Here is an 11,818-nt window from a genome sequence, read left to right on the forward strand (position 1 = left end):
AGAGAAAACCCAAAGGGCTTGCACTGAAAGCAACTGAATTGGATGAGATCAAGGAAGAAAAAGAAGATGCTGAAGATGATGATACAATCAGCCTTCTTACAAAAAGATTCAGCAAATTCCTGAGGAAGAAAAGCAAAAACAGGAACCAGCAGAAAAGAAGGTATCCTAAACCCAATGATTCAAATTCCTCTAAATATACTTGCTTTGGATGTGGCAAAACAGGGCATATCAAAACAGATTGTCCAGACAATCAAACAAGGGACAAATCTGCCAACAAGAAATCTGAAAGGAATAAAGGAAGGAGAGCCTACATCTCATGGGAGGAAAATGAAGTATCCTCAACTAGCAGCTCTTCAACAGAAGATGAGGAGAATAATTTGTGCTTCATGATGAAGGATGAGGAGTCAAGCTCTGAATCAGTAAGTAATTTTTCTGCTGATTCTGATAACTATGATGATTTGCTTGCTGCCTTCAAGGAAACACATGATGAAGCCAATAGGCTAGCTGTAATATGCAATAAGCTGCAAAAGGTAAATAGTGTGCTTGCACCTAAAGTAAAAACACTTGAGGAAGAATTGCATAAGGCCAAAACAGATTTGGTAAGCCTTGAACTGACTTGCTTGCATGCCTCTATTAAAAACTGTGAAAACTGCAAAAGATTGGAAAAACAAGTGGAATATTTGCTGAAAACCCTTTCCAATTTCACCAAGGGCAGAGAAAACCTTGAGTCTCTCCTTGGATCACAGAATGTTGTTTTCAATAAGAATGGACTTGGTTATACCCCTGGAAATACAACCAATGTCAAAAAGCTTTCAAGTTTTTTTGTTCCAGCAAAATCAGTTTTTTCAGCTTTTAACAGTGGCAAAAAGGCATCTCATGTAACCTGTTTTTACTGCATGAAATCTGGTCATACATCTAGGTCTTGCATTGCTAGAAAGCATCTTGTTCCTAAGAACTTAGCTAAATGGCTGCCAAAGAAAAGGTGTTAATCTGTGCTGGACCCTATACTGAAAAGGGTACCATTTGTATATTTTTTTTTCTGTTTTGCAGATTGGAAGCAAGAAAAACCAGTGGTACTTGGACAGTGGTTGTTCCAAGCATATGACTGGAGATCTTACAAAGTTCACCAGCTTAAAGCTCAAAGCAGAAGGACATGTGACCTATGGTGATAATAACCGAGGGAGGATTTTGGGCAGAGGAACTGTTGGAACAAGGAATTCAACAACCATTGAGAATGTGCTGTATGTAGAAGGACTCAAGCATAGTCTTCTCAGCATAAGTCAGCTTTGTGACAAAGGATACAAAGTGAATTTTGAGTCAAGTGGCTGCACAATCTCAAGTAATTCATCTAGTAAGGCACTGTTTACTGGTAAGAGAGTGAATAACATTTACTTGTTGAATATCATGGAAACTAACTCTTCAAATGAGTGCTTGCTGTCCAGAAGTGATGAGTCTTGGTTGTGGCACAGGAGGTTAGCTCACATACACACAAATCACTTGAATAAATTGAAATCTAAAGATTTAGTTTCTGGTTTACCTAACATTAAATTTCAGGATAACAGGCTTTGTGATGCTTGTGTGAAAGGTAAACAAATCAAATCCTCTTTCAAGTTAAAGGATATTGTCTCTACAAAAAATCCATTGGATGTGTTGCATATGGACTTATTTGGTCCATCTAGAGTTGCTAGCTTGGCTGGAAATTTGTATGCTTTAGTTGTTGTGGATGATTACTCTAGATTTACATGGACTTTATTTCTTGCACATAAACATGATGCTTATTCTGCCTTTAAGAGATTAGCAAAAATTCTGGAAAATGAAAATGGTTGCTGCATTAAATCAATTCGAAGTGATCATGGGGGAGAGTTTCAAAATGCTAAGTTTGAGAGGTTCTGTGAGAAGCATGGGATAACTCATACCTTTTCAGCCCCTAGGACACCCCAACAAAATGGTGTAGTTGAAAGGAAAAATAGATCACTAGAGGAACTTGCTAGAACTATGTTAAATGAATCTAAGCTTCCTAAGTACTTTTGGGCTGATGCTGTTTATACTGCAAGTTATGTCTTAAATAGGACCTTAATAAGACCAATTCTTAAGAAAACCTAGTGTGAGTCACCTTAGAGTATTTGGGTGTAAATGTTTTGTATTGAATAATGGCAAAGAAAATCTTGGTAAGTTTGATGCTAAATCTGATGAAGGTGTGCACATTGGTTATGCTTTGAATGGTCATGCATATAGAGTCTTCAATAAAAGGTTGCTCATAGTAGAAGAATCAATGCATGTTGTTTTTGATGAAACTGATCATAGCCTATCTAAAACTGCTGATGAACCTGACAGTAATGAATTTAAATCTATTTTAAATCAAAATGAATCGATTCATTTTGATACTGCTGATACACATACTGTACAAGAATCTACTGCAGCTGCAGGTTTGCCAAAAGAGTGGAAAACCCCAAGAGACTTAACCCTTGATAATGTCATTGGGAACATTGAGAAAGGAGTGTCAACTAGAAAATCCTTGAACAATTTCTGTGAAGCAATGGCTTTTGTATCTCAAGTTGAACCCAAGAATTTGAAGGAAGCTCTCAAGGACAGTAACTGGATTTTAGCTATGCAAGAGGAACTGAATCAGTTTGCTCTTAATGAGGTCTGGACTCTTGTTCCTAGAATACCTGAGATGAATGTTATTGGAACAAAATGGGTATTTAGAAACAAAATGGATGAGCATGGAGTGATCACCAGAAACAAGGCTAGGCTTGTAGCTAAAGGGTACAATCAAGAAGAAGGAATAGACTATGATGAGACATATGCACCAGTGGCTCGGTTAGAAGCTGTTAGACTGCTGCTTGCTTTTTCATGCATCAAAGGGTTCAAGCTATTCCAAATGGACGTGAAGAGTGCCTTTCTGAATGGCTATATAAATGAAGAGGTATTTGTCTCACAACCACCAGGTTTTGAAGACCATCAACATCCAGAATATGTGTTCAAACTCCAAAAGGCTCTCTATGGACTCAAGCAAGCTCCTAGGCAATGGTATGAGAGGCTAAGTGATTTTCTCACCTCTCAAGGCTATGACAGAGGCACATCAGATAAGACCTTGTTCATTAAGAAGAAAGGAGATGACTCAATTCTAGTCCAAGTATATGTGGATGACATCATTTTTGGATCAAACAATGGAGAATTGTGTGAAGCTTTCGTAAAAGTCATGAAGAGTGAGTTTGAAATGTCAATGATGGGTGAGTTGAACTATTTTCTAGGCTTGCAGGTCAAACAACTCAAGGATGGCATTTTCTTGAGTCAAGCAAAGTATTGCAAGGATTTGCTGAAGAAATTTGAAATGGACAAGTGTAAACCAATCAGCACACCCTTCTCAACAAGCTGTCATTTGGATCATGATGAAGCTGGAATTTCTGTTGATGAAACCAAATACAGAGGACTCATAGGATCACTACTGTATCTCACTGCCAGCAGGCCAGATATAATGTTTGCAGTGTGCATGTGTGCAAGGTTTCAATCTGCTCCTAAAGAATCACACTACAATGCTGTCAAAAGGATTTTGAAGTATTTGCAAGGAACTAAAGAAGTTGGCTTGTGGTATCCAGGTAACATTTCATTAAGCTTAACTGGGTATTCTGATTCAGATTTTGCAGGTTGCAAAATTGATAGGAAGAGCACAAGTGGAACCTGTCATTTGCTTGGATCAAGCTTGATCTCATGGCAATGCAAAAAGCAGGCTTGTGTAGCTCTTTCCACTGCTGAAGCAGAATACATTGCAGCAGGGAGTTGCTGTGCTCAAACTATATGACTAAGACAACAATTGAATGATTTTGGTATCTTACTTAACCATATACCTCTGCTGTGTGATAATACAAGTGCAATCAACTTAACCAAAAATCCTGTCATGCATTCAAGAACCAAACACATTGAAATAAGGCATCATTTTCTAAGGGAACACATATCTAATGGAACATGTGATATTAAGTTCATTGATACTGATTTACAACTTGCTGATTTGTTCACAAAACCATTAGCCAAAGATAGGTTTAATTTTCTGCTTAATGAATTGGGTATTATAAATGTCAATTGTACCTAACAGTAAAAAAAAATTAAATCTGTTTATTCGCAATTAAATGTGTTTATTTTCTGCACTGATACGCATTGATGACTAGGAAAGAGAAATTCTGATCTTTGACTGCTTGACTGACTTAGTGGGCATTAACCTCTGTACCTTTGACGGTTTTGGTCATGGTTATGTAACCGATTTGATGGTTTGGGTGCTCAATAAGAATTTGAGTGTATGCATCGTGACCCTAAAGATTTGGTGCATATTTTCAAAGATTCTCTGCACAAATTCAGAAGCATAAAATCTTCATGTATATCCACTCATAACTGCCATATCAATCCATTTATTCTGCTATAAATCTGTGTGAATACTTGCTACCCACATTGGCCATTCTCTTTCTATTCTCACCATTTGAAATCAAGACAAGAATTCAGGTTAACATGGCTTCGTCTTCAAGACAAAAACAGAAAGGCAAGGGAAAGCAAACCACTTCTCAAGGTGTGTTAGAAGGATGGTTCGCTGGAAATGAAGAAGGCATCAATGCCTACATTCATGAAACAAGCAGGAAGCAGATCAACATACCCAAGGTGCTGGATTTCAACTGGCTGAAATCTGAAAAACTGGTAGAAACAAGGACTGTGTTGAAGCACCAGAAACTGAAAAAGATGCTGGAATTAACGGGTAATGTCTATCCTGACTTGGTTAAGGTGTTTTATACTAACCTCACATTGGATGGGAAGAATGTTGTCTCTTATGTGAAAGGGACAAAGATGAAGATCACAAGTGAGGTGTGGAATTCTGTGGCTGGAATAAAATATGCTGGACTGAAAGTAGGGAAAGGAAATACCAGTGGAATTTCAGAATTCAACAAGCTGCAATATTACAAAAGTTGCATGAGGAATCCTACAGAGAGCATAAACAGATTCCATGCAGGGCATTTGAACCTCACTCCACGTCTAGTTGCATACATCATAGCTTGGCAACTGATTCCTAGAGGGACAAACCATGCTGTCTTACATGAAGAGGATCTTATTCTCCTATATTGCATCATGAACCAGATTAAGGTAAACTGGGTGTTCATTGTCAATGAACACATGCTCAAGTCAAAAAGGTTGGCTGATTACAGATTTCCCTATGCTATTCTTGTTTCCAAATTAATTGATTACTTTGGTATTGATGCTACAAATGAGAGAAATGACCCTATCAAAGCTGTAAGTGAGATTGATACTTCAACTCTCACCAAAATGGGTTTTCACAAAATTGAAAACAAGTGGGTGGTCCTCAAGGAGAAGGACACTCAAGCAGAACATGAAGATGAGGATGAAACTATTCCTATGGATGATGACTCACCTGCTGCCCAATCTGAACATGAGGAAGTTGCTGCAAATGCCATAGTTGCCTATCAAAGTCCAGAATACCGTGGAGAACCAATGTCTATGTTTGAGAGGCAAGTGCTGTACCGTCTTGATGTCATGTCTGCAGAACAAAGGGCACACTTTGAGACTACTCATGCAAGGTTCCAACACCTTGATCATCAGATTGAAGGAGTTCAGGCACAGCTTGCAGAGCTTTACTACAAGGATCAGTAGTTTTCTGTTTTTAATGCTTTCATTATCAGTTTTCAAGTTTCTGTAATGCTGACAATTTGGTTTTATGTTTCTGAACTATTATGATTGTGGTTTCTGCTTTACATCCCTTTATTCCCTATGCTTATATGCTGTTTGATGAATCCAAAGGGGGAGAAAAATAGCTCACTATGCTAGGTGAAGCTAGCTGTAACAGGGAGTTAATTCTGCACCTTTAAACCAATTCATATACTATGCAATACTGCTGTTTTTTTCTGGTTTAAAATCTGGTGCAGTGCAGGTGCAATTCTAGTTTAAAATCTGGTGCAGTACAAGTGCTTAAAGCAACAAAGCTATGAGGTTAGCTATGGGGATTTGTCTCCATCAAACAGGGGGAGATTGTTGAAGATGGTTGCTGCCCCTTCAAGATTGTGTTTGATGAAGACTTATATGTAGTGTTTGATGAAGACTTGTATGTACTTTTCATGTAATTTTGCTTTGCTTTAAGTGTGTCTTAGTTAGTGCTTAGAGGGTGTCTAAGAGTAGCTTTTTGCTGAGTAACTCACCTCATAACCACTGGCCATGTGATAAGAACAAGCATAAGTTTTCTTAAACTGTTTTTCACATGTTTTACACAAAAAACACGTTTACTGCATAAAAATAAATCTGTTCTTTTCTAAATAAACAGATTCATTTTTTTCACTGATGCCTTGGCTAAAGTCTTGTAAAAATTAGATTTTGTGCATCAGGTATTTTGACTAAGTCTTCTTCTTTTCAAAACGACTGAGTTTTAAATTGTTAAACTTTCTCTGTTTTTGTTCTGAAAAATAAATTTGTTCATCTGTAAATGAATAGATTCTTTTTGCCTCTGGTGCCATGTCAAGCTTAAACGTTTTTCAGTTTTATCTCAGCACCAGAATGGTTGACTAAGTCTCCTCACTTAACAGATTCTCTAACTGCTTTTGAAAATAAATCAGTTTATTTTATTTTCAATCTGTTCATTTTATAACAGCTTTAACTGTTTTTCAAAATTCTGTTATAAGCTGGCTTTCTATAAAATGCAAACTTGGTTTCTGAGTTTAATAACGATTAAAACAGTTCATACATTTGCAAAAAACAAGTTTTGACAGTAGAGAGTTAAGTGTTTTCAAGGATTAGCATTTGTTCTTCAAAGATTTCAAAAATCACAAAGTGCTTGTTCTTGGTTTGGTTCCAAAAGCTTGGTTTGAGGTGCAGCTACTGTTCTAGCAATCTTGCCTACTGGTTTAAGGCTGATCTTTGTTACCTCAATCAGGTGTAGTCGTTTCACTTCTTATTACTTGTAATAGTTTGGTTGAATCCTCTTCTTGATAGGTGTTCTTGGAGAGTGGATGTGTGTGTGTGAGTGCTGAAATAGGTTTTTTTTCAGCAAGAGTACCTAAGTTCTTGTAGGTTTCAAGAACAGTGGGAAGTGTACTTGATTGTACTGTGTGTTAGTGAATTCCACCTGTTGTTGGTGAAGACTGGATGTAGCTCAGGTTGAGTGAACCAGTATAATTGCTTGTGTTCATTCTCTCTCTCTCTCTGCAATTTCGTTTCTGCATAATTGATAAAACAGCAAAGAAATAAATCTGTTCAATTGAAAATAAATCTGTTCTTTCTGGGCACTGTGCATACTGTTCTTGATTTCTGAAAAAGGTGTTTGAATCTGATAAGAACATAAATAATCTGCTAAAAATCATTGGAACAGATTGACTGTGATAGGCTGCTCAAGAAACTGTCAATGCTGTTGAACAGATTGAACAGATTGAACCTTAAACAATTGCTTAAAATTGAAGCTTGCTGTTTTGTGATTCATTGTTCTTAATTTCTGAAAAATTTCTTGACATCAAGAAGAACACTCATAGTTTGTTAAAAGCCACTGGAACAGCTTGTTTGCAAAGGTCACTCAATTAACTAGCATGCTATCAATTGAACCTTAATCACTTGCTTGAAATTGAAGCTTGCTGTTTTGTGTTTCACTGATTTTCAAATCTGATATTTGTGTGTGTGTTGCTGGAAATTCTCACTGCATAATCTTGTGATTAACCTTGCTGAATTAAAAGCTTTTCAAACAAAAACAGTGCTGAAATAAATCTGTTCATTTTCACATAAATCGATTTATTTTCTGTAAAACTGTGTTAAACACTGTTTCTGCGAGAAAGTTTTAAAAGGTCAATTCACCCCCCCTCTTGAACTTTGGCACTATTAAACCCAACAATTGGTATCAAGAGCTAGGACTTGTATTTTAATCAAGTTTGTTTGTAATAATGTCTGAGTTCAATGTGCTTTTTGCTGAAGGTTCTGCTGTTAATAGACCACCTATGTTTAATGGAATGAATTATGCATTTTGGAAAGTTAGAATGAGAATTTTTATGGAATCCATTGATGCATTAATTTGGGAAGCTGTGGTCAATGGACCTTATGTGCCAATGCAGGTTGTCAAGGATGAACAAGTGGAAAAGCCAAGATCAGAATGGAATGAGACCGAAAGGAGGAAGGCTCAACATGATCTTGTGGCCAAGAACATCATAACCTCTGCATTGACAATGGATGAGTTCTTCAGGATATCTCAATGTAAGTCAGCTAAGGAGATGTGGGAAGTCTTAGAAGTGACTCATGAAGGTACTGAAGATGTGAAAAGGTCAAGGAAACATGCACTCATCCAAGAATATGAGCTGTTCAGAATGCAACCCGAGGAGAGCATTGCTAATGTGCAGAAGAGATTCACCCACATTGTGAATCACCTCACTGGCTTGGGAAAAGAATTTGACAGAGAGGAGCTCAACACAAAGATATTGAAGTGCCTCGACAGAAGCTGGCAACCAAAGGTGACAGCTATCTCTGAAAGCCGTGATCTGTCAAAATTGGAAACTGCTGCACTGTTTGGAAAGCTGATGGAGCATGAGCTAGAGCTTAAAAGACTTAAAGAGCAAGAAACAACAGAGAGAAAACCCAAAGGGCTTGCACTGAAAGCAACTGAATTGGATGAGATCAAGGAAGAAAAAGAAGATGCTGAAGATGATGATACAATCAGCCTTCTTACAAAAAGATTCAGCAAATTCCTGAGGAAGAAAAGCAAAAACAGGAACCAGCAGAAAAGAAGGTATCCTAAACCCAATGATTCAAATTCCTCTAAATATACTTGCTTTGGATGTGGCAAAACAGGGCATATCAAAACAGATTGTCCAGACAATCAAACAAGGGACAAATCTGCCAACAAGAAATCTGAAAGGAATAAAGGAAGGAGAGCCTACATCTCATGGGAGGAAAATGAAGTATCCTCAACTAGCAGCTCTTCAACAGAAGATGAGGAGAATAATTTGTGCTTCATGATGAAGGATGAGGAGTCAAGCTCTGAATCAGTAAGTAATTTTTCTGCTGATTCTGATAACTATGATGATTTGCTTGCTGCCTTCAAGGAAACACATGATGAAGCCAATAGGCTAACTGTAATATGCAATAAGCTGCAAAAGGTAAATAGTGTGCTTGCACCTAAAGTAAAAACACTTGAGGAAGAATTGCATAAGGCCAAAACAGATTTGGTAAGCCTTGAACTGACTTGCTTGCATGCCTCTATTAAAAACTGTGAAAACTGCAAAAGATTGGAAAAACAAGTGGAATATTTGCTGAAAACCCTTTCCAATTTCACCAAGGGCAGAGAAAACCTTGAGTCTCTCCTTGGATCACAGAATGTTGTTTTCAATAAGAATGGACTTGGTTATACCCCTGGAAATACAACCAATGTCAAAAAGCTTTCAAGTTTTTTTGTTCCAGCAAAATCAGTTTTTTCAGCTTTTAACAGTGGCAAAAAGGCATCTCATGTAACCTGTTTTTACTGCATGAAATCTGGTCATACATCTAGGTCTTGCATTGCTAGAAAGCATCTTGTTCCTAAGAACTTAGCTAAATGGCTGCCAAAGAAAAGGTGTTAATCTGTGCTGGACCCTATACTGAAAAGGGTACCATTTGTATATTTTTTTTTCTGTTTTGCAGATTGGAAGCAAGAAAAACCAGTGGTACTTGGACAGTGGTTGTTCCAAGCATATGACTGGAGATCTTACAAAGTTCACCAGCTTAAAGCTCAAAGCAGAAGGACATGTGACCTATGGTGATAATAACCGAGGGAGGATTTTGGGCAGAGGAACTGTTGGAACAAGGAATTCAACAACCATTGAGAATGTGCTGTATGTAGAAGGACTCAAGCATAGTCTTCTCAGCATAAGTCAGCTTTGTGACAAAGGATACAAAGTGAATTTTGAGTCAAGTGGCTGCACAATCTCAAGTAATTCATCTAGTAAGGCACTGTTTACTGGTAAGAGAGTGAATAACATTTACTTGTTGAATATCATGGAAACTAACTCTTCAAATGAGTGCTTGCTGTCCAGAAGTGATGAGTCTTGGTTGTGGCACAGGAGGTTAGCTCACATACACACAAATCACTTGAATAAATTGAAATCTAAAGATTTAGTTTCTGGTTTACCTAACATTAAATTTCAGGATAACAGGCTTTGTGATGCTTGTGTGAAAGGTAAACAAATCAAATCCTCTTTCAAGTTAAAGGATATTGTCTCTACAAAAAATCCATTGGATGTGTTGCATATGGACTTATTTGGTCCATCTAGAGTTGCTAGCTTGGCTGGAAATTTGTATGCTTTAGTTGTTGTGGATGATTACTCTAGATTTACATGGACTTTATTTCTTGCACATAAACATGATGCTTATTCTGCCTTTAAGAGATTAGCAAAAATTCTGGAAAATGAAAATGGTTGCTGCATTAAATCAATTCGAAGTGATCATGGGGGAGAGTTTCAAAATGCTAAGTTTGAGAGGTTCTGTGAGAAGCATGGGATAACTCATACCTTTTCAGCCCCTAGGACACCCCAACAAAATGGTGTAGTTGAAAGGAAAAATAGATCACTAGAGGAACTTGCTAGAACTATGTTAAATGAATCTAAGCTTCCTAAGTACTTTTGGGCTGATGCTGTTTATACTGCAAGTTATGTCTTAAATAGGACCTTAATAAGACCAATTCTTAAGAAAACCTAGTGTGAGTCACCTTAGAGTATTTGGGTGTAAATGTTTTGTATTGAATAATGGCAAAGAAAATCTTGGTAAGTTTGATGCTAAATCTGATGAAGGTGTGCACATTGGTTATGCTTTGAATGGTCATGCATATAGAGTCTTCAATAAAAGGTTGCTCATAGTAGAAGAATCAATGCATGTTGTTTTTGATGAAACTGATCATAGCCTATCTAAAACTGCTGATGAACCTGACAGTAATGAATTTAAATCTATTTTAAATCAAAATGAATCGATTCATTTTGATACTGCTGATACACATACTGTACAAGAATCTACTGCAGCTGCAGGTTTGCCAAAAGAGTGGAAAACCCCAAGAGACTTAACCCTTGATAATGTCATTGGGAACATTGAGAAAGGAGTGTCAACTAGAAAATCCTTGAACAATTTCTGTGAAGCAATGGCTTTTGTATCTCAAGTTGAACCCAAGAATTTGAAGGAAGCTCTCAAGGACAGTAACTGGATTTTAGCTATGCAAGAGGAACTGAATCAGTTTGCTCTTAATGAGGTCTGGACTCTTGTTCCTAGAATACCTGAGATGAATGTTATTGGAACAAAATGGGTATTTAGAAACAAAATGGATGAGCATGGAGTGATCACCAGAAACAAGGCTAGGCTTGTAGCTAAAGGGTACAATCAAGAAGAAGGAATAGACTATGATGAGACATATGCACCAGTGGCTCGGTTAGAAGCTGTTAGACTGCTGCTTGCTTTTTCATGCATCAAAGGGTTCAAGCTATTCCAAATGGACGTGAAGAGTGCCTTTCTGAATGGCTATATAAATGAAGAGGTATTTGTCTCACAACCACCAGGTTTTGAAGACCATCAACATCCAGAATATGTGTTCAAACTCCAAAAGGCTCTCTATGGACTCAAGCAAGCTCCTAGGCAATGGTATGAGAGGCTAAGTGATTTTCTCACCTCTCAAGGCTATGACAGAGGCACATCAGATAAGACCTTGTTCATTAAGAAGAAAGGAGATGACTCAATTCTAGTCCAAGTATATGTGGATGACATCATTTTTGGATCAAACAATGGAGAATTGTGTGAAGCTTTCGTAAAAGTCATGAAGAGTGAGTTTGAAATGTCAATG

Source organism: Phaseolus vulgaris, chromosome 1, assembly GCF_051622355.1.
Source record: "Phaseolus vulgaris cultivar YP4 chromosome 1, ASM5162235v1, whole genome shotgun sequence".
Taxonomy (NCBI): Eukaryota; Viridiplantae; Streptophyta; class Magnoliopsida; order Fabales; family Fabaceae; genus Phaseolus; species Phaseolus vulgaris.